General features: G+C 41.9%; 1 protein-coding gene and 1 pseudogene across 12 annotated transcripts in view; one reads left to right on the top strand and one right to left on the bottom strand.

Annotated features, from left to right (window-relative positions):
- The window catches only part of SPIDR (scaffold protein involved in DNA repair), a 415,411-nt gene that overhangs the window by 188,258 nt on the left and 204,629 nt on the right, over window positions 1–22,524 (bottom strand). The gene's annotated exons all lie outside the window — the stretch shown is intronic.
- LOC105710524 (NSFL1 cofactor p47-like) lies at window positions 14,134–15,220 on the top strand (annotated as a pseudogene).

Below are 22,524 nucleotides of genomic sequence, written 5' to 3'. Positions count from 1 at the left end.
AGTGCTTATAAAATATTTGCCTCTCCATGTTACAAGAGGCCTATCCCTAAAATTCCCTATAATTTTTCAGGAAAACTAAAGATAACTAAGCGAGAATCAAGCAATATATACTGTACATTCAAATACAATGATATTATCTATAGTCAAGTTCAGGTTATAAGGTTCTTGGTAACTAACCCCTTTTCCTCCCATAGGATTCAGGATGAATCTGTGCTATACTGACTGGTGTTTAAGGGCTTAATATAATGACTAGAGGTAGAAACTTTAAAATCTGTCACACTTTATGCTCACTGACTAATTCAGTTGCCTTTGATCATATACCTTGTTTAAAAATTTTTAAAGATCATGTCCCCAATCAAGCATATGTATTTATAAATTAATGCCTTATTTTTTGCAAACTTACTATCACATATAATCAAAGTCTCTTTTTCATTTGTTTGTTTTCTTGAGGCAGGGTCTTGCTCTGTTACTCAGGCTAGAGTGCAGTGGTGCAATCACAGCTCAGTGCAGTCTTGACCTCCTGGGCTCAAACAATCCTGCCACCTCAGCCTCCCACATAGTTGGGACCACCATGCCTGGCTAATTTTTAAACTTTTTACTACAGACAGGGTCTCGCCATATTACCCAGACTAGTCTTGAACTCCTGGTCTCAAGTGATCTTCCCACCTTACTTTGGCCTCCCCAAAGTGCTGGGATTACAGGCATGAGCCCCTGTGCCCAACCAAAGCATCTTTTTAAAAACTTTGTCATGGGGCTTAAAAAGAACACATAGTGGCCGAGTGCAGTGGCTAATGCCCCAGCACTTTGGGAGACTGAGGTGGGGGGAGGGGTCACCTGAGGTCAGGAGTTCGAGACCAGCCTGGCTAACAAGGTGAAATCCAGTCTCTACTAAAAAGACAAAAATTAGCCAGGCGTCGTCATGTGCCTGTAATCCCAGCTACTCGAGAGGCTGATGCAGGAGAATTGCTTGAACCCGGGAGGCAGAGGTTGCAGTGAGCCAAGATCGTACCACTGCACTCCACCTTGGGCAACAAGAGTGAAACTGTCTCAAAAAAAAAAAAAAAAAGGACACATAGCCAGGTCAGAGAACTGTCCACTCTATCATCTTCTTGATCATATGTACTTGGCATTATTAAATTATTTCCAACCTATAGTTCCTTACAGGAATCTTAGAGCTTGGTTTTCAAAGGTTTCACCAATTATTCACATTTCTTCACTTTGCTAACATAAGACTTTAAAAGTAGCATAAATCTTGAGTGATGTAACAACATGCCCTATCACCCCAGTTCTAGCGAGTGGCTGTCACCAGACGTGAGGCTCTGGTGCGAGTGTGCTCCTGCCTTCCCAATGCCTTCAGCACAGTGTCTAGACCCATAATGGAACCATCATAACATTTCTTGGTCAAATAAAGAGAAAAACATTGTAAATCAAATAAAAATATTGGTTTCAAGTATTTCAAAAAGGAAATGCTATTAACATTTGTACTCTTCTAACAGGGATGATTAGGTGAAGCCCATGGCAAAATAGTTACCATTGCAAGAATGCTGCGGCCAACTAGATGGAGCAGCAGGCGCTACAATTTAATTTCTATTAATAAGTTCCTGAATTTCATAATAAGTAGATCATAAGAATACCCCTGATCTTTTAGGGTTCCTGCATGTCTAGCATGAGGTGAAACCGGAACTAACAAAGCTGCCCGGCTGCCACGCCAGACCAATGTGTATATGAATCGCTACCAGTGCACTTTTTCACATGGAGAGTATCTGTGATGCTCACTGAATAGCCTACAATTACTTTAACTATATTTTTTAAAGTATTAGCAACCTTAGAGTTTAAAGTTAAAAACTCTGCAGAATGAATACTAGCTTAGCGAAAGACATTACAATGAAAAAGAAAAGCTATTAACACAAGGAAATAGAATATAGAGGCACGAAATAAATCTTATGATGTATAGGAATATAATATACGATAGAAGCACTTAAAATCAGTAAGGGAAAATTATTCAGAAAGTAGTGCTGATAAAATTGTTTGGAAAAAAATTAAAATTAAACTCTACCCTTAAATCATACACCAAAATAAATTTCAGATGGAATAAAGAGTTAAATGTGAATAATGAAGCCATGAAAATTAGTAAATTTTTCATTGGTTTCATTATTACAAGATGTCCTTACTGTGAATAATTTCACAAACTTCCTAGCTTTAGGTTAAAAGTATGTTTTTTTTCTGAGAAAGCTACAATCAGGATAAGTGAACATAATCATTTTGGATACCTAATGAATTTGATACAAATTTATCAACAGAATACTGCGTAGACAGACTAGCTAATGGGGGAGGAGGCCGCTCTCTTCTGAGCCCTCAAGGATCAGTGGCTCCCGGGACATCTGTGGTCATGAATATACACCTCATATCAAGCACTCAGTGTCTGAGGGCAAGGGGAGAGCTGGTATTAGAGTATACAGGATTGATGAGGAACTCTTTATCTTAGGAGCAGACTTTTATTTTGCAGGTAATAGTAATAATTATTTTTTAAGTGGGGGTATTTCAGAATTTAAAGGTGTATCTGCCAGGCATGGTGGCTCACATCTGTAATCCCAGCATTTTGGGAGGCTGAGGTGGGTGGATCACTTAGGGTCAAAAGTTCAAGACCAGACTGGTCAACATGGTGAAACTCTGTCTCTACAAAAAACACAAAAAATTAGCTGGGCGTGGTGGCAGGTGCCTGTAATCTCAGCTACTTGGGAGGCAGGAGAATCACTTGGACCTTGGAGGCAGAGGTTGCACTGAGCTGAGATCGAGCCACTGCACTCCAGCCTGGGTGACAAGTCATTACAGAAATGCAAATCAAAGCCACAATTAAATACTACTTTCACACTCATTAGAATTGCAATTATCAAAAAAAGAAAATAACAAGTGTTGGTGAGAAGGTGGAGAGACTGAAACTCCCAGGCATTGCTGGTGGAAATATAAAACGATGCAACTTCTATGAAAAACAATATGGTGGTTCCTTAAGAAGTCAAAGCAGGACTTCCGCCAAGATGGCCGAATAGGAACAGCTCCAGAGCGCAGTCCCCAGCGAGAGCCACGCAGAAGGTGAGCGATCTCCGCATTTCCAACTGAGATATCAGGTTCATCTCAATGGGAATGGTTGGATGGTGGGTGTAGCCCAAGGAGGGCAAACCGAGGCAGGGAGGGGTGCTGCCTCACCTGGGAAGTGCAGTAAGCTGGAGGGCCCTCCCTCAGACCCAACGGAGGCCATCGTGGACATTTCCGGCCATTCCGGAGCTCTGGTTTGGCTGCTATGTTTCTCCCTCAGTCTTTGCAGCCCACAGACCAGGAGATCCCCGTGTGCAAACAGGTGCCACGGGTTTCCAGGGCAAATCTTGGCAGCCAATTCAGCAGTGCCACAAGTTCCCAGCACAAATCTGAGCAGCCCTTTTGACTGGCACCTGGAGTGCCTGTGAGAGAGTCGCCCATACCCCTGAGAGAAAGAGGGCTGAGGGTGGGGAGCCAGGTGATCTGGCTGAAGGGGGCTGAAGGCGGGGTTCCACCCCCACGGAGACTAGCAAACTGAATTCCATCGGCTTGGGATTTCTGCAGCCAGCACAGCAGTTTGAGCTCGACCCTGGACAGTAGAGCTCCGTGGAGGGAGGGGCGCCCACCATTACCGAGGCAGCTCTAACCTTACCTGTGTAAACAAAAGCACAGAGAAGTTTACACAGCAGCTGGGGGGAGCCTGCAGCAGCTCAGCAATGCCTCTGCAGGCAGACTGTGACTTGACCCCCTTCCTTGCTGGGCAGGGCATCTCTGAAAAAAGCCGCAGCCTATCAGGGACTTATAAATAAAGCCACACCTTCCTGAAACAGAGCACCTGGGAAAAGGGGCGGTTGTGAGTTCCACTGCAGTAGACTTAAACATCCTTGCCCAGCAGCTCTGAAGGGAGCAACAGAGCTCCCAGCACAGCACTTGAGCTCTGACAAGGGACAGACTGCCTCCTCAAGCAGTTCCCCGACCCCCGTATATCCAGAGCCACCTAATACAGGAGAGCTCTGGCTGACACCTGGCAGGTTACTTCTGGGACAAAGCTACTACAGGAGGCGACAGGCAGCAATCACTGATGTTCTGCAGCCCCCGCAGGTGATTCTCAGGCAAGCAGGGTCTGGAGTGGACCTCCAGCAGTCCTGCAGCAGTGGGGCCTGACTGTTAGAAAGAAAACAAACAAACAAAAGAAATAGCTTCAACATCAACAAAAAGGACGTTCACTCAGAGACCCTATCAGGAAGTCACCAACTTCAAAGACCAAAGGCAGATAAATCCATGAAGATGAAAAGAAACCAGCACAAAAAGGATGAAAACACCAAAAACCAGAATGCCTCTCCTCCAAGGGATGACAGCTTCTCACCAGCAAGGTGAGAAAACTGGATGGAGAATGAGTTTGACGAACTGACAGAAGCAGGCTTCAGAAGGTGGGTAATAAATTGCTCTGAGCTAAAGGAACATGTTCTAACTCAATGCAAAGAAACTAAGAACTTGGAAAAAGGTTAGATGAAATGCTAACTAGAATAACCAGCTTAAAGAAGAACATAAACAACTTGATGGAGCTGAAAAACACAGCATGAGAACTTGGCAAAGCACACACAAATTTCAATAGCTGAATTGATCAAGCAGAAGAAAGGGTATCAGAGATTGAAGATCAACACAATGAAATAAAACAAGAAGGCAAGAAAAGAGAAAAAAGAGTGAAAAGAAATGAACAAAGCCTCCAAGAAATATGGAATTATGTGAAAAAACCTAATCTATGCTTGATCGGTGTACTTGAAGAGGACGGGAGAATGGATGCAAGTTGGAAAACACTCTTCAGGATATTATCCAGGAGAATTTCCCCAACCTAGCAAAGCAGGCCAACATTCAAATAAAGGAAATATAAAGAACACCATAGAGATATTCCGCAAGAAGAGCAACCCCAAGGCACATAATCATCAGATTCACCAGTGTTGAAATGAAGGAAAAAATGCTAAGGCAGCCAGAGAGAAAGGTCGGGCCACCCACAGAGGGAAGCCCATCAGACTCATAGCGGATCTCTTGGCAGAAACCCTACAAGCCAGAGGAGAGTGGAGGCCAATATTCAACATCCTTAAAGAAAAGAGCTTTCAACCCAAAATTCCATATCCAGCCAAACTAAGTTTCATCAGGGAAGGAGAAATAAAATCCTTTACGGACAAGCAATTCCTGAGAGATTTCGTCACCACCAGACCTACCTAACAAGAGCTCCTGAAGGCAGCACTAAACATAGAAAAGAACAACCAGTACCAGCCACTCCAAAAACACACCAAATGGTAAAGACCATCAACACAATGAAAAATTGCATCAACAAATGGGCAAAACAACCAGCCAGTACCAAAATGGCAGGATCAAATTCATACATAACAATATTAACCTTAAATGTAAATGGGCTAAATGCCCCAATCAAAAGACACAGACTGGCAAATTGGATGAAAAGTCAAGAACCATTGGTGTGCTATACTCAGGAGACCCACCTCACCTGCAAAGACACACACAGACTCAAAATAAAGGGATGGAGGAAGATTTACCAAGCAAATGGACAGCAAAAACAGAAGGGGTTGCAATCATAGTCTCTGATAAAATGGACTTTAAACCAACAAAGATCAAAAGAGACAACAAAGGGCATTACATAATGGTAAAGGGATCAATGCAACAAGAAGAGCTAACTATCCTAAATATATATGCACCCAATACAGGAGCACCCAGATACATAAAGCAAGTTCTTAACGACCTACAGAGAGACTTAGACTCCCACACAACAACAGTGGGAGACTTAAATACTCCACTGCCAATATTAGACAGATCAACGAGACAGAAAATAAACAAGGATATCCAGGACTTGAACTCAGCTCTGGACCAGGCAGACCTAACAGACATCTACAGAACTTTCCATCCCAAATCCACAGAATATACATTCTTCTCGGCACCACATAGCACTTACTCTAAAACTGACCACATAATTGGAAGTAAATTACTCCTCAGCAAATGTAAAAGAACAGAAATCATAACAACCAATTTCTCAGACCACAGTGCAATCAAATTAGAACTCAGGACTATGAAACTCATGCAAAACCACACAACTACATGGAAACTGAACAACCTGCTCCTGAATGACTATTGGATAAATAATGAAATGAAGGCAGAAGTAAAGATGTTCTTCAAAACCAATGAGAATGAAGACACAATGTACCAGAATCTCTGGGACACATTTAAAGCAGTGTCTAGAGAGAAATTTACAGCACTAAATGCCCACATGAGAAGCGAGGAAAGATGTAAAATAGACACTCTATCGTCAAAATTAAAAGAAAACAACTAGAGGAGCAAGATAAAACAAATTCAAAAGCTAGCAGAAGACAAGAAATAACTAAGATCGGGGCAGAACTGAGGGAGATAGAGACACAACCCCTCAAAAAATTTAATAAATCCAGGAGCTGGTTTTTGAAAAGTTCAACAAAATAGATAGACCGCTAGCCAGACTAATAAAAAAGAAAAGAGAAGAATCGAATAGATGCAATAAAAAATGATAAAGGGGATATCACCACCGATTCCACAGAGGCTATGAACACCTCTATGCACATAAACCAGTAAATCTAGAAGAAATAGATACATTCCTGGACACTTACACCCCCCCAAAACTAAACCAGGAAGAAGTTGAATCCCTGAATAAACCAGTAACAAGGTCAGAAGTTGAGGCAGCAATTAATAGCCTACCAACCAAAAACACTCCAGGTCCAGACAGGTTCACAGCTGAATTCTACCAGCTACAAAGAGGAGCTGGTACCATTACTTCTGAAACTATTCATAACAACAAAAAAAAGAGGGAATCCTCCCTAATTCATTTTATGAGACCAGCATCATCCTCATACCAAAACCTGGCAGAGATACAACTAAAAAAGAAAATTTCAGGGCAATATCCATGATGAACATTGATGTGAAAATCTTCAATAAAATACTGCAAACCAAATGCGACAGCATATCAAAAACCTTATCCATCATGATCAAGCAGGCTTCATCCCGGGGATGCAAGGCTGGTTCAACATACACAAATCCAAAAAGGAAATCTATCACATAAACAGAACCAAAGACAGAAACCACCTGATTATCTCAATAGATGCAGAGAAGGCCTTTGACAAAATTCAACAGCCTTTATGCCAAAAACTGTCAATAAACTAGGTATTGATGGAATGTATCTCAAAATAATAAAAGCTATCTACGACAAACTCACAGCCAATACCATACTGAATGGGCAAAAACTGGAAGCATTCCCTTTGAAAACTGGCACTAGACAATGGTGCCCTCTCTCACCATTCCTATTAAACATAGTATTGGAAGTTCTAGCTAGACCAATCAGGCAAGAAAAAGAAATAAAGGGTATTTAATTAGGAAAAGAGGAAGTCAAATTGTCTCTATTTGTAGATGACATGACTGTATATTTAGAAAACCCCATCGTCCAAGTCCCAAATCTCCTTAAGATGATAAGCAACTTCAGCAAAGTCTCAGGATACAAAATCAATGTGCAAAAATCACAAGCATTCCTACACACCAATAACAGACAAACAGAGAGCTAAATCATGAGTGAACTCCCATTCACAAATTCTACAAAGAGAATAAAATACCTAGGAATACAGCTAACAAAGGACATGAAAGACCTCTTCAAGGAGAACTACAAAGCACTGCTCAAGGAACTAAGAAAGGACACAAACAGATGGAAAAACATTCCAGGCTCATGGTTAGGAAGAATCAAAATTGTGAAAATGGCCATACTGCCCAAAGTAATTTATAGATGCAATGCTATCACCATCAAGCTACCATGGACCTTCTTCACAGAACTGGAAAAAACCACCTTAAACTTCATAGGGAATCAAAAAAGAGCCTGCATAGCCAAGACAAGCAAAAAGAATAAAGCTGAAGGAATCACACTACCTGACTTCAAACTATACTATAAGGCTACAGTAATCAAAACAGCACGGTACTGGTACCAAAACAAAGATAAGCTCAATGGAACACAACAGAGGCCTTGGAAGGATCGCCATATATCTACAACCATCTGATCTTTGATGAACTGGAAAAAAAACAAGCAATGAGGAAAGGATTCCTTATTTAACAAATGATGTTGGAAAAACTGGCTAACCATGTGCAGAAAGCTGAAACTGGACTCCTTCCTTACACCTCATACAAAAATTACCTCCAGATGGATTACAGAGTTAAGCATAAGACCTAATAACATAAAAACCCTAGAAGAAAATCTAGGTAATACCATTCAGGACATAGGCAATACCATTCACAGGCATGGGCAAGGACTTCATGACTAAAACACGAAAAACAATGGCAACAAAAGCCAAAATAGACAAATGGGATGTAATTAAACATAAGAGCTTCTACACAGCAAAAGAAACTATCATTACAGTGAACTGGCAACCAACAGAATGGGAAAATATTTTTGCAATCTACCCATCTGACAAAGGGCTAATATCCAGAATCTACACAGAACTAAAACAAATTTACAAGAAAAAACCCAACCCCGTTAAAAAGTGGGCAAAGGATACAAACAGGCACTTTTCAAAAGAAGGCTTTTATGTGGCCAACAAACATATGAAAAAATACTCATCAACACCAGTCATTAGAGAAATGTAAATCAAAACCACACTGAGATACCATCTCACGCCAGTTAGAATGGCGATCATTAAAAAATCTGGAGACAACAAATGCTGGAGAGGATGTGGAGAAACAGGAACGCTTTTACACTGCTGGTGGGAGTGAAAATTAGTGCAATCATTGTGGAAGACAGCGTGGCGATTCCTCAAGCATCTAGAAATAGAAATACCATTTAACCCAGCAATCTCATTACTGGGTATATACCCAAAGGATTATAAATTGTTCTATTATAAAGACACATGTACATGTATGTTCATTGGGGCACTGTTTACAATAGTAAAGACTTGGAAGCAACCCAAAGGCCCATCAAGGATAGCCTAGATAAAGAAAACGTGGGACACATACACCATGGAATACTATGCAGCCACAAAAAAGGATGAGTTCATGTCCTTTGCAAGGACGTGGATAAATGTGGAAATCATCATTCTCAGCAAACTGCCACAAGAACAGAAAATCAAACACCACATGTTCTCACTCATAAGTGGGTGTTGAACAATGAGAACACATGGACACAGGGACAGGAACACCACACAGTGGGGTCTGTTGGGGAGTAGGGGGCTAGGGGACTGATAATGGCGTGGGGGGAGTTTGGGGAGTGATAACCTTGGAAAAATAACTAATGTAGGTAATGGGGGATGGAGGCTGCAAACCACCGTGGCATGTGTATACCTATGTAACAATCCTGCAAGATCTGCACATGTACCCCAGAAGTATATATATAAAAAATAAGAAGTCAAAACATTAGATCCAGCAATTCCACTTCCAGATCTATAGCCGAAAAAAAATTCAGAGCAGAAACTAAATAGATACATGTATACTTATGTTCACAGAAGCATTATTCACACAGTAGCCCAGAGGTGAAAACAAAGCAAATGTCTATGGACAGATGAATGGATAAACAAAATGTGGCATAAACATACAACAGAATATTATTTAGCCGTAAAAAAGGAAACTCTGACACATGATGTGGATGAACTTTGAAAACATTATGCTAAGTAAAATAAGCCAGACACAAAATAACAAATATTGTATAATTCCACTTAAGAGTTACCTAGAATAGGCAACTTCATACAGGCAGAAAGTAGAATATAGATTACCAGGGGCTTGTGGGAAGGAGTTAGTGTTTAATGGCACCAGAGTTCACGTTGGGGGATGATGACAAGTTCTGGAAATGGAGAGCGGTATAGGTTGCACCATGTTATGACTGTAGTTAATACCACTGAAAATACATCTAAAAATAGTTAAAATGGTAATTTTTATGTTATGTATATTTTACCACATTTATTTTTTTTAAAGCATTTCATGAGGCTGGGTACGATGGCTTATGCCTGCCATCCCAGTACTTTGGGAAGCCAAGCCAATGAACTGCTTTAGCCCAGAAGTTCAAGACAAGTCTAGACAACAAAGGAAGACCTTTTGTCTTAAAAAAAAAAAAAAAAAAAAAAAAAGGCATTGGCTGGGTGCAGGGGCTCACATCTGTAATCTTAGCACTTTGGGAGGCAGAGGCGGGCAAATCATGAGGTCAGGAGATCAAGACCATCCTGGATAACACAGTGAAACCCGTCTCTACTATAAATACAAAAAATTAGCGGGGCATGGTGGTGCGTGCCTGTAGCCCCAGTTACTCAGGAGGCTGAGGCAGGAGAATCACTTGAACACAGGAGCAGAGGTTGTAGTGAGCCGAGATCGTACTATTGCACTCTAGCCTGGGCGACAGAGCGAGACTCCATTTTGGGGGTGGGGGTAGGAGTGGGGGGAAGGCATTTCATGGACTATATGTGTATACACACAAAAGCTTACAGAGGAAATGTATTTCTGCCTCAAAGAAGAGTAATTTCATTTATTCAGTCAAATGTATTAAATATCTATACATTTATGAGATATGCATAGAAACACAGTTCAGACAATTTAGACCTAGAATTTCATACGGTATTGGGAATGAAAGACAAAATACGATAAAGTCGTGAAAGTGCTATTATAGAGCCATATATGTCACTATTCTGGTCCTAAGATTTGTAGATTAACCTCTCAAGGGGATTGGGACACTTCCCAAGGATCCTTGGGGACAGTGACAGGCCCTAAGTGTTCCTACCTTCATCACTTTCAGTTTTTTCTATACCATAGGACATCAAAGCTAAGGACAACCACGTATCAGTACTCAGTTGATTCTCAGACAGAATATTAGGCAGATGTTGACAAGGTTCTTCTTTGCTAAGTGTTTGGAGAACTTAAAAAAGCAGAGAACAATCCCTCATATTTTGAACTATGAGCTTAATTCTGTGCGTAATTCCTCATAAGCACCAAAATAGGTCACTGGTTTATGATCTTTAGCAGAAGAAACTGGCAGACAGAAAATTTAAGTAATGGGCTATTGTCAGAGAGCACACTGGAATCCGTTGAAGACTATCGGGGATCAGATGTGCAGGTTAAGCCTCCACAGCACAGTGTGGCCCAGCCCCCCACTTCCACTCCCTGCCCTACCCTGGGACCTCTGTTCAAAAGGAGGATATGTGCTCTTCCATTTGTTGAACTTTAAAGAAAACAGGAAACAGTTTTAAAATAATGTTCTATGATTTTGTGAATCCTTATGATTAACAAATAGCCATTCAAATTTTTCAGGAATGATGAGAAATATAAACCTCAGAAAGATAAGGGCAGACTGTTTGAAAAGCATGGTCTTTTTCAGCCTTTGAAAGCAGTCAGAGGTGGTAGTGAAACCTTGTGTGCTGTTTTGCGTGGTGGCCTCAAAGCACATACAAATATAATTTGTAGTATATTGTTTATTTGTTTTTCCTTTTAAGATGTCTGAATATTGGTCACCTACATATTTATATTTCCCTTATCTCCCTCATCAGATTCTAGTTTCTATTTTTTATGTCTCTCCTAACACTACCTATTCAAATTACTTTCACTCAGTAACTCTGACAGCCTCAGAATCACATCCAAAAAACCCACTCCCACAGACACTAGCACAGATTTGAGTACACGCCTCTTTCATGCCTCACTGTTTGCTTAGATTTCTGCCGTATTAACTGTAAACAACACTATACATATTTCTGTAGACACAGCCCCTGGTCTCCCAGTGCCTCCCTCCCCTCAAACAAGGTAACAAGGAACACACCTTCCTCTTTTCTATGTCATCAGCGCTAACACAGAGCAGTGAGTGCATGTTTGTAGAGCTGACAGATGAGTGTATTTGGGATATATTAACTTTATGAGACCAGGGATGGGTTTAGAAGGTGAGTTTTTGTTTTAGAAATCCCTGTTCCAAACCCAATCTAGCAGTCATTTCTATACCAAATGAACAAAAAAGAAATCTCAATCAGTAACTTCAGAATCAGACAATTTAACGAATGTGAAATATACAGGACAGAAGCAGGCATATTAAAGTCAACAAATCCTAGTTTTTCTCTGTACTCCTGTCAGCTAATATTTAAGTTGTTATTATTACATTCAGGCACTTCCGATCACAGACACAAAAGGCACAATGCCATGGAGCTTCTCCTGCAGCACTCTCCTGAACGCAAGCACTATGTGACTTTCACATTATAGAGCCCGTGGTGAGTCACCACGCCAGCCCAAGAAGCCACGTGGTTCACCTGTGGGCAAGAGGCAGAGAGCACAACAGTAGGGTAACTACAGCAAAAACAACCTGTTTTCCAAATTCTAATAATAGACTGTAGGAAAACACACATTTAGACACACATCTAACGCTAGAACTTGCCGCCATTTTAAAGCTATTAACATGGATCCCATGCCAAGCAACAGTCTCTCCTCCACCCTTACCCTTAACCTAAAAATAAAATGAAACATTACAGCCACATATTTTGCTTGCCTCAGCCAAGAGCTCAAAAAACCCCCTCAAGTCCTACTGTTGCTGGATCCGTCCACTGTATACTATGAGTCAGCACTTCTCCTCATTTCTGGAAATTCCTCACCAGCAACATGACCTACAAGAGGAAGCCAACTTTCCATTTCAATGTATAACAGGAAGTATTCAAACAGATTTCGCCTAAACTGGAGAACTGTTGTGAATGTAACCGCTGTTACATCAGAATTAGTGCACATCTACTGAAAGACATCAAGTTTTTTTTTAAATAGTGTAGTATTTTAAAATACGGACATATAGATTGTGATGAGCTAAACCAGTATAGTGAATTTGAACAGAGGTACTTCAGTGGCTGGAAGAGAAGAAAAACACAAACCTTAAATTTAAGTCAATTACTGTCCATTTTTCTATTGCACATATTATTGCAGAGTTGTAAGACTTGGGCAAAACCTGCTTGTTATGTTAAGAATCTGCTAAGTTTTGTTTTGAATATCTGGTTTGAGCAGTAATGTATAGAAATAACATGGGAAGTGTAAATATTTTGAGAAAAGACATTCTGCAGCAGATACTAACATAAGAGTTTACCTCTCTCCTCAATAACTGGTTTAAATTTGTTTGAACAGCACAAACTATGTTAATAGATTACAGAGACTTTAAGTTTCAGAAGTCACTTTTCGGAATATTAACAGACCTTAAAACAGCCTGTAGGTTAACTAGAGGGTCATTTCATCGGGGTCCTTGCTTTTACACTCAGAAAGTTGCTTTCGTAGTTAAAATGTCAACTATAACAAGTCGTTTTTCCATCATTCTTACAGAGTTTCAAGACTTAAGTTCAGTAAAAGCCAAACAGCTCAGTTATTACAGCCATTAATAAATGTACTTAACATTCATGCAGCATCGGAATGTAGGACATCTGGTTCTCATTTCAATCTTGGCTCAGAATAAAAGTGCCTCCCCCACAATACTTTGATTACAAACTGTCCTTTTCCTCCTCTCTTTTTTTCTTCTTTGGAACTGTTGTCCTTCATTCTTGCTGGAAGCCACCTGACCACTGCCAGGAAGAGGAATGCAAAACATTCCCAGGAGCGGCCCTGACGTCAGCACCACATTCCACCTCTCCGTGGTCAGGGCTGTCGGGAAGCTCCAGCCTCCAGCAAAACCACTGGGAGAGATAGCAGCTGAGGCCTGCACTGAATCATATTATACTAAAAACTGCTTCATGTTATGCTTTAAAAATGCACAATATCTTCCCCCGGAACAGAGAGAAAGAGAGTGGGAACAGAGCTGGCTTTCAAGCCACATTTACTCTGTTTATCTTCAAAACACCTTTTGGTTGCGGGGAGGAGAAAAGTAAAAAGTGATTAACAATAATCCTCAGCAGACCAATCACCACAGGTAACAGTGTGTCGACAAAGTGAGAAGAACAACAGAAGAGTTTGGGTCTCAGCTAGCACATCGCCCTCTATTACACCATCCCCAACAACCCGGTCGCTAAGCTCCGTCTCCAGAGAAAGAGACAGAAGTCCCATTCGAGGATGCTTTAGAAACCCTAAGAAAGCAGTGAAAGTGGGGAGGAGCATGGGACGAAGATGGCGGCTGAACAACAGGAGGTGCTGAGGGAGTCTGTGGTGGCGACAGGGGCGAGGAGGACTGGCCCGCTTCTTCCTCGAGTCGGTTGGCTGGGACTTGCAGATGGCGCTAGTGAGCTTTTACGAGGATGGAGGGGATGAAGACATCACAACCATTTCGCAGGCAACCCCCAGTTCAGTGTGCAGAGGCACAGCCCCCAGTGATAATAAAGTGACATCCTTCAGAGACCTCATTCATGACCAAGATGAGGAAGAGGAGGAAGGCCAGAGGTTTTATGCTGGGGGCTCAGAGAGAAGTGGACAACAGATTGTCGGCCCTCCCAGAAGAAAAGTCCCAATGAGCTGGTGGATGATCTCTTTAAATGTGCCAAAGAGCATGGAGCTGTGGAGTGAATGACCAACAGCCCTGGAGAGATCAGTAAACTGAGAGCATTTGCAGGAGGTGGCTACAGCCTTGGAGCAGCCAGAGGAAGAGTCTGCCTGTGTGGCAGGAAAAAAGAGGCAGCATTCCAGCCAAGATGTTCATGCAGTATGTGGAAACTCTGGAAGAGTGGATTCAGTCTGGATAATGGGGAACTCAGAAGCTGCCAAGACCCATCCAGTGCCCAGTTTCTGGGGTCTATCCACAGAGGGGAGGTGCCAGCAGAGGTGAGGAGGTGAGCTCACGGTGGACAGGTGAACTTGGATATGGAGGACCATTGGGACAAGGACTCTGTGAAGTCCAAAGGAGCCTTCAAAGCCTTCACTGGCGAGGGTCAGAAAGTGTGCAGCCCTGCCCCGTAGGGGTTGAGTACCAGCTCTCCAGACCAACCAGCAGAAAACAAAGCCAAAGCCAGCTCTTCCGTCTTAATTGTCCAATCAGAGCCTACCACAAACATCCAAATTTGGCTTGCAGATGGTGGGAGGCTGGTGCAGAAACTGAACCATAGCCACAAGATCAGCGACATCCGACTCTTCATCATGGATGCCAGCCATGGCTGCCACCAGCTTTATCTTCAGGACTACTTTCCTTAACAAAGAGCTGGTTGATGAGAGCCAGACCCTGAAGGAAGCCACCCTGGTCAATGCTGTCATCATGCACCAGTGAACACAACTGCCCAGCCAGCTGCCTGGACCCCCTCCTGTGTTTCCCATGACCGGTGGTCATGCCCCATGGGGATCGCCCCTCCTGCTGCCTTGTGCACACCAGCAGTCCAGTGCAACGTCTCCTCCGTAGCTCTGGGTTCTTAGATGTTGTCCGAACATTTGCTTTCTTCTTAGTTGGATTTCCTGGGTTTTTGTGACGATTAATGGACTTTAATGAAAAGAAATAACCAAAAATACATCCAAACGGATGTATTTTTCACTAAAAGAAATATATAGACATAGAAACTGAAGATTGTAATTATTGCAAAAAACTCCAAACATACACATAATTCTCTTATATACAGTTTTTCATTTGTAACTTCCTAGACTCTATTAATAAGTATATTTGTTAACTATATGTACAAATACATTACTTTTTTTTGCAAATACTATACTGAATATTTCCCCATTCTATTTAATATATTATGATCTTTCATACTTTATGAAACTCTAAAACTATAAAATTTTTTCTGGGAAAAAGAGAAGTGTTCTACTGCAAAAAAATGCTTTATATACATAATTTTTTTATGCTAAACAATTTCCTTGGAGTAAACTTTCAGGCATGGATATCTAGATTAAGTATGCAATTTCTTTTGACATTTGCTACATATTGGTATATTGAATTCCAAAAGAACTGTACTCAGTAAGGCAATCACACATTTCAGCGCACCCACTGTAACTTTGCCAGCATGTGTGTGTGCACACTTAATTACACATAGAGTTGACATATACATTTTGCCAAGATACTTTAATTTAAAATTTCTTTGATAAATAATGAGACTGAGAATTCCTTCATGAGTTGGGTTTTGGGCAACTTCTGAGGTGAGAAATTTTAGAAAAAAAATCACATTGCAAGTAATGACTGCAACTGAAATCAAAATGCAGACTTTACCTAATCCAAACAATAGAAATTGCTGTACTGGAGTTTCTTAATAATATATGCTGCGTTTAGGAGCATCAGCATTTGACATGACACAAACTGTAATTTCTAGATAGAGGGTATGTGGTGTACAGATGTGTGTGCCACGTGTGTGGTATGTGCATAAGTGGTATGTGACGTGTGGTGTGTGTGTCGCGTATGTGTGAGTGTACCATATTATACGTATACACACATCCACATGCCACTACAGTATCATGCTGTAACAAAAGAGGACAAGAAGTTAAGGGATGTATGTTGTAGACCCAGCTCTGCCTCCAGAAAAGTTAGTTACGGTTTTTGAATCTGCTTCCTCATCTGTAAGAATCTAGTTTTATGAATACTATACAGTTATCTTAACAGGAAGTAAGAAAATAAATGTGAAAGGAGGGTGAAAAGTTATCTGACCTGCTTTTTTGTCTGTTAGATGCTATGTTACTAGAGAAAGATATTCAAGGTATAAAACTGGGAGTTTGTCATACTTGCCAACATGACAGTTTATAAGTGGCACTCTCCTGGGCCCTAAAACCAAGTACCTTAAAACTTCTACCTTCTGCATAGAATAACAGCCCCCTGGAATCGAAATCAGAATGCCTAGATGCCAGGAATGTCTTGATAAAATGCAGATGTAGAAATATAGACTTAGGGGGATCTATCATATCTCCTGCTCACTCACCTCCTAACTACACTCCCAGGAGGCCGCAGACAGGAAGGCCAGCATTGCAGATGCTGCCTCAAGGGCCTCCTGATTTCTGCAAGAACAGGAATGGCTGAGGCAGCAGAGCCAAGCATCCAGAGGCAAGAGGGTCCTGAGAACATAACAAGCCGGAGGGCCAAAGTATTGGTGTGAGCTGGCCGGGTATTTGGAAGTGGACAGTTAATGAGAGGGTTCGTAGGGCCACAACAGTGGGAAGGCCTCAGACACTGATCTGATCTGTAGGCACGTGACAGAGGCCTGAGGGATGAAGCACGACAGCGTCAAATAGTCACTCTTCTGTCCTCCAACAGCCTCTCACTGAAGGAGCAGCTGGTTCTTTAAGGAAGAACATCTCCATAATATGGGAATCATATAAGAAATCTTTCTTCTACCCATTCCCAAAGGATGTGCAGTTACTTCTGAGGAGAAAAAGAAATAACTGGACTTCTCAGCACTTGATGGACGTTGTCCCCGAGGACTCAACACCTTTGTGTCCTGATGGTGGGAGGAAGCTGCGCGGGAGTCTGTGGTATTACTACCTGCCTAGAAGCTGGCTTTACAGAGGGGGTCTACACTCACACACAAAGGCAGAGTTTCCACATGCACCTTGACCTATGCAGTGAGCATTGTTAGAATTCAAAGGGCTAAAGAGAAGCTTCTGAACTTCTCTTCCCTGCCACAAAAGCAACCAAAAGCAATACTGCATCTTTTTGAGGAATTGCAAACATTAATGCCACTGTCAGAGACTTGAAGGCTTCAGGGTGGGGACTCCTATCACATCTCTTTTATTGTGTGTAGGCCCGTGCAGATGACACACAGGTCTTTGAGAATGACAGTGGATTATAACAAACTTTATCAAGGAGCAACTCCAGTTGATCAAGCCCATTAGATCACATCAACGCATTCCCTTATCTGACGTGCAGCTTCTGATATGACGAACATGGTGTGTGTGTTTTCCTATCCCAATGGCAGGAAAAATGAAAGCTACTTGCTTTCACCATCTCATCTGAGTACCATGTCAACTCTGGTTCTGTGCCATAACTCAGTCTATTTACTGAGTAACCTATAAAGCTTCCAGTATTGAATGGGCCAAGAAAAAGCTCTCCATATGGGCTAGAAGGCAAGCCCCTGTGGCCAATGAACTGGGATACTCAAAGTTAAAACAGAATAGTGGAAAGTCCCAAGGTTTTCGGGTCATGTCATACTCTATACAGCAAGTAACTATTTTCCTTTTGGTAAACAGATTGGCTTCATACTGTCTCCTAGTGGACAATGAACAGCTGACATTTCACAGTAGATAACGGTGAAACCATGCTCATGGGACCCACATGTACTGGGTATTGAGGCTCCAGAGAAGGACATGTCTAGGACATTGTGTCCTCAGGTGAAAGTCATATATGTAGGATATTTAGGTGTGAATAGCATCTGAAACTCAGTTCCGTCAACAGGAAGCTTATATTCCTGATGTGCCTACTCTTGCATCTGCCATCCTTCCCTCAGCCCACACTAGGGCACTGGGAAGGTCTGCATGACCAGCTGTCGGAGGAGCTGGTATCCCGATAGAGCAACACCACATGGGCAGCAACTGAAGTCGGCTGTTACAGCTTTGCAGCTCCCTTCAGAGAAGGCCCTGACGGAGGAGCAGAGCTTCCTATGGCATGTCTTGGGTCCAGTCTGCCCAGAAGAGATGGCAATGGATCACAATGATTCATGAGCAGCAGGAACCGCTGAGCTAAGCTTTAGGGGCACATCTCACGGACCATCTGACCCAAGCGAAAAGACAGCTTGCACTGCAAACCTCTACTCACAAAGAATCAGAGCTTACACTGACCAGCACAGACAAAGGAGGAAGAAGGCTGAGGAGATAGCAGCAGGTGGCTGGGAAGAAGCATGTGGGTGGATTTCTTGAACTAGGAATAAGAAAGAGGCCGGGCGCCGTGGCTCAAGCCTGTAATCCCAGCACTTTGGGAGGCCGAGGCGGGTGGATCACGAGGTCAAGAGATCGAGACCATCCTGGTCAACATGGTGAAACCCCGTCTCTACTAATACAAAAAATTAGCTGGGCACGGTGGCGCGTGCCTGTAATCCCAGCTACTCAGGAGGCTGAGGCAGGAGAATTGCCTGAACCCAGGAGGCGGAGATTGTGGTGAGCCGAGATCGCGCCATTGCGCTCCAGCCTGGGTATCAAGAGTGAAACTCCGTCTCAAAAAAAAAAAAAAAAAAAAAAAAAAAAGAAAGAATACGGTGTCCATATGAACGCTTACTAGAGAAGAGACTCTCAGAAACCAGGCGGACATGATAAACCACCCTATGAATGCTTGTCTCACTCTCTCCACAGTAGCCCAGAGCCTGTTTAGTGGGCTCATCAGCAAAGTGACCGCAGTAGTAAAAGTACAACAGGGACAGCCTCCCTGCACAGAGCTCAGCTGTTTCCCAAATGAGTGGAGTGTCAACTTGACAGGAGCAACAATCTGGAGCGACCGCCTGCTACAAAGTAGCCGATTCATTGCACTGACCCGTTCCATCAGGACAGGATACTGTTTTATCCTTACGAGAATACACACCCACTCAGGTTTGGTTTTGTCTTCACTTTCTGCCAGTAACACTGCATATGTCTTCCAACCCACCAGGTGACACATTTGGATACTTTAGGACATGTAGACCATGAAATGGGTAGTAACCACTTGTAGACATGAGAACTCTAATAATTATGCATACTTCTTCCTTTCTTCGTGTGGCAAGTATATATTTATACATGTGAACTCATTTCCTTTCTCCTTTTCCCCAGTTTTAGATAGGGTGTTTTGGTGATATTAGTCTTGCAATTCATTCCATAGGTTACAGGATCCCAGAGTTCTAAGATAGAACACTGCCTAAATTAGAGAAAGAAAGATCACACTGAGAACCTGCGCTGGTGGAGCTGACTGCAGAAATGAAGGAGATTTGCGGACTGCCCTCTAGGGAGAGAGAGACCCTCATTATTTCTACAAGGGAGAGCTGTATGATAGGTGTAAATAATGTAAGGGAGGTTTATGTTGACACCGAACAGCCAAACAGGCAGCTGCAGTAGCAGCATTTGTGCTGAACCGCCTGGCAGCTTCCCTCTTCCCTGTGTTACTTCCAGGTGAGTGGACAGCAGCCAAACGTGCTCAGCTTAGAAAGCCTGGCCTGGATTCTGTCCTGTGCAACTGAGCTCTCAACTCTTGTAGCATTACTACAAGAAACAAAGGAGGTACTATACATGCAGAAATAATTTGAGAAAGTATAGAAACATCTACAGAAGGCATAATTTTCCATTTTATAGTTTAAGACTGAGAAAATGATGAGTCAGAAGATATATTCAATGTGCCAGGAGGGCAATACTCAAAAATAACAGAATTACATATACTGAAATCATGTACAAGATATAGGCTAAGTATACATACGATTGAGACGTTAGTAAACAAAAATTCACAAAAGTTAAAGATTTGGAGAGAGTGAATACTAATATTCTGGGCGGCTCTGCTAGTTTTGTCACTAGATGACCACAGATTTGTGCATTTGAAACACTGCTATTTCATTTGACAGTGTCTATGTCTTTTTTTGTTTTCCTTTTCTTTTCTTTTTTTTTTTGAGATGGAGTCTCGCTCTGTCACCAGGCTGGAGTGCAGTGGCGTGATCTCGGCTCACTGCAGTCTCCACCTCCAGGGCTCAAGTGACTCTCCTGCCTCAGCCTCCCAAGTAGCTGTGACTACAGGCACGCATCACCATGCCCAGCTAATTTTTGTATTTTTTTAGTAGAGCCCGGGTTTCACCATGCTGGTCAGGATGGTCTTGATCTCTTGACTTCGTAATCTGCCCGCCTTGGCCTCCCAAAATGCTGGGATTATAGGTGTGATTGGCTGATGGTGTCTATTTCTGAAAGTCATGGTGTTCAATTGTCCACAAGTAGTTCGAATGTTTAATGAAGCCAGAGTAGTTCTAGAGCCATTTCAGGGATTCGAGTCTGCCTGATGGGAGAGAGAGAGCCTAGGGTGAAACTATATTTTAGAGGCAACCCCAAAGCTCTAAGAGACTTTTTGAGCCAAACTAGTGCAAACATACATCCTGTTATTTGGATAATATCAGTCTGTATTCTAAAAGTCTGACAGTCATAGACTTTGCATAAACTTCTGTCCTTAGTTACATGCCAGTGTAGTGCAGTCAAGAGTCATACATCAAGCAATTTGTTATGTACTCTTCATATTTTCTGTGCTTAGTTTTACCAAAGTGATTTTCCAACAGTCAACAGGCATTTGTTGAGCTCCTTCTAGGCAGACAGCAGTAAATGCTCACTGATCCAAATAAATGGTTTTTTAGGTTTCTTTTGCTAAACAGCTAGAATTTCTGATACTGAAAGACCATAGAGGACTCTGCTTCTAGATGGTAATGAAAAACCTAGTGATAGTGATTACAAACATTTTCTTAAATAAACAAAACAGGTACACATTGTGACACTGTTTATTCAGTACATCATCAAAAAGCTAAATGAAGAAACACTGAATTTGGGATCCAAATGAACCACTGAGGTAAGGGCACAGCAATTACTCAATATAGATATAAAAGATATTCTTAACATTATGCCTTTCTCTCATTGCAAAGACTATGGAGTACATCACATATTATGGACGGGTTGAACATAAATACAAACATGTTAGGTCTAAGTCAGTGTGGCACATGTACAAGTCTTGACCTGGTAGATGTGCTCCCTTTGGCAGCAAAGGAAAAGCCCAGAAAATAGCACAGAATATCTAGGATATACAGTAGTAACAGTCAAAAAAACTTGGTCCTATTTTTATAGTCAGAATATAGACAATCTTCCTACAGACTATCTGGGAGGGTTATAAACAATGAAAGTATTCACTCAAACCCGTAACTTAAGCGTTGTTTTGCATTACTGCTTTATTTTAAAACAAAAAAGCTATTTTTCAGTAATGTTCTGGGCTGCTTTTAAAAATCGTGATTTGAATATTACAGTGTGTTAGATCATAGAAGAGAGCATATTTGATCTGGGTTGCTTTGATAGAGAAACTGCTGACCCCAGTTATACAAGATGGAACATACGCCAATGAGTGTCCTTATTGCTCATTACCAGAATGATGATGCAAAGGAACTTTTAGATCAATTGGCCAATAATGTGCTTCCCTTTGGCCTATCACTGCCAAAACAAGAGAGAGACAGACAGATAGACAGACAGACAGAGACAGAGAGAGAGAGAGAGAGAGAGAGAGAGAGAGAGAGAGAGAGAGAGAGAGAGAGAGAGATGGAGGTATCATCTGACCTCCAGTCTTAACAGAAACAGACACTGGTCTTTTTGTTTCAACACTGAAAGTTACAGTTAATTCTTGACATTCTCTTTGTATTGATGCCATAGTCAATTCAGAAAAGAAAGCAGTACTCACCTTGCTTATTCGCTCCTCTTTGGGTACCTCTAAATCACTCTGCTGTGCAAATGCATGCCTTCTTCCAGCATCAAAGCACTGTATGTAACTACCACAATTTCCTTTGTTAAACTAACATAATGAACAGGTTCTCCACATGAAGACTGTGCCTTGTGCCTTATATAGTTCCCTTGCTAGCCTGTCTTTAGAGTGACGCCTGACAACAGCTGTCTAATGACCAGATAGACTATATA

This window comes from Aotus nancymaae, unplaced genomic scaffold (genome assembly GCF_030222135.1).
Source record: "Aotus nancymaae isolate 86718 unplaced genomic scaffold, 86718_ANA_hifiasm-v0.15.2.pri h1tg000036l, whole genome shotgun sequence".
Lineage (NCBI taxonomy): Eukaryota > Metazoa > Chordata > Mammalia > Primates > Aotidae > Aotus > Aotus nancymaae.
Note: the sequence above shows the minus strand (reverse complement) of the source record. Positions and strands in the feature narration are given on the sequence as shown.